The sequence below is a fragment of the Arachis duranensis genome, chromosome 1, assembly GCF_000817695.3.
Source record: "Arachis duranensis cultivar V14167 chromosome 1, aradu.V14167.gnm2.J7QH, whole genome shotgun sequence".
NCBI classification, from domain to species: Eukaryota; Viridiplantae; Streptophyta; class Magnoliopsida; order Fabales; family Fabaceae; genus Arachis; species Arachis duranensis.
The window spans coordinates 96,640,045-96,642,009 of record NC_029772.3 but is presented as its reverse complement, the minus strand read 5'-3'; positions in this window follow the sequence as shown (position 1 = coordinate 96,642,009).

Genomic DNA, 1,965 nt, shown 5'->3' with positions numbered 1-1,965 from the left:
TCCCCTCCACGACGGACCGAGCCACAGTCGAGAGCACAAGAAAGGCGCCCCTTCGGGGGAACTGGTAGCGACAGCGCTAGGATAATGCAAGAGCTGCGCCACAGGGTGCAGAACCTGGAGCGCCAACTGGCAGATCAGGAACACCGTCAATAGACCTCCGATCCCGATTACTCTCAGTCTCCCGAGAGTCGGGAAAGAACCTCCCACCGAAGTAGTCGCTCCCGACGTACTTCCGTCCCGAGATCGGAATCGGGGAGTAGCAGGGAGAATGTTGAACACCCCAGGAGGCGAAACGACACAATCATCTACGCTCGGGGCAAACGGGCGGGCGTCATGAGACGAGACCGCGAAAACGGAGAAGAGAGGTCCAGGGGAATGCGGCGACCCGTCATCATGGGCGCCACCCCATTCCATCGTTCTATCCTCGAGGTCCGGTTGCCAAAGCACTTTGACAAAACAACGGACATGAGGTATGACGGGACACAAGACCCACAGGAGCACCTCACGGCCTTTGAGGCCCGAATGAACCTCGAGGGAGTAGGAGACGAAGTAAGGTGTCGCGCTTTCCCGGGTACCCTGGCAGGCCCTGCGATACGGTGGTTCAATAGCCTTCCACAGGACTCCATGGCCGGTTTCTTGGACATCAGTCGCGCCTTCTTAGCCCAATTCACCACCAGAATCACCAAGGCCAAACACCCGATCAATCTGCTCGGCGTCACTCAGAAAGCCGACGAAACGACCAGAAAATACCTAGATCGCTTCAATGACGAATGCTTGGAAATCGAGGGGTTAACAGATTCGGTGGCGAGTCTCTGCCTGACGAACGGACTTCTCAACGAGGACTTCAGAAAGCATCTCACCACGAAGCCGGTCTGGACGATGCAAGAGATCCAAACGGTAGCCCGCGAATACATTAATGATGAGGAAGTCAGCCGAGTAGTGGCTGCCAACAAGCGGCAACCTTCCTATACTCAGCCCAGGCAACATGGCAATGGAGAAAGACAGAAGGAGCACGCCAGAGACGGCGGCCCAAACAGGACTCCTAGACCGTTTCCTTGTGTGGGGAAGTTCACCAACTACACTCCCCTCACTCTCTCCATCGTTGAAGTCTACCAGCAGATAGTTGAGAAGGGAATCTTGTCGAAGCCCCGTTCACTGAAGGACCGGACTGGCGGTAACAAGAGCCTTTACTGCGATTACCATAAGGGCTACGAACACAAAACGCAGGACTATTTCGACCTAAAAGATGCGCTCGAACAAGCGATTAGGGAAGGGAAACTAGCTGATTTCTCTCACCTCATCAAAGAACCGAGGAGACGGGGTCGCGACCAAGATGGGGAAGACAAGTCCCGAACGGCGAAGCAACGGCAAGAGCCAAGGGACGAGGACCACGGTCTCACCATAGTAAATGTAGTGACCACGAGGAACACACCCCAAGATCAAGATCAGCACACAGAAAAGACACCAAAGTTCTGGCAATCTCCTCCTCACCCTCCCGAAGCTCCAAAATGGCCCCATCCATTTCCTTTGGACCTGAAGACCAATGGTTCGACGAGATCCTGGAAAGCCCCCCCATGGTCATTACGGCTCGGGTGGGAATCGGCCTCGTCAAACGGATCCTTATAGATACAGGGGCAGACTCGAACATTATGTTTCACAACGTTTTCGATGCATTAGGACTGCGGGACGCCGACCTGACGACTCGCTAGCACGGTGTCGTAGGGCTAGGCGATCACTTCATCAAGCCAGACGGGATAATCTCCCTACCAGTCTCCATTGGAGGGGAAGAGGGACAGAGATCGGTTATGGCCAAGTTCGTAGTCCTACGAGACTCCACGACCTATAACATCATACTAGGGAGAAAAACCATCAACGATGTCGGAGCCATAATCAGCACAAAGCTGTTAATCATGAAGTTCGTCACGGACAACGGATCTGTGGGGTCCATAAAAGGAGAGTTGGAAA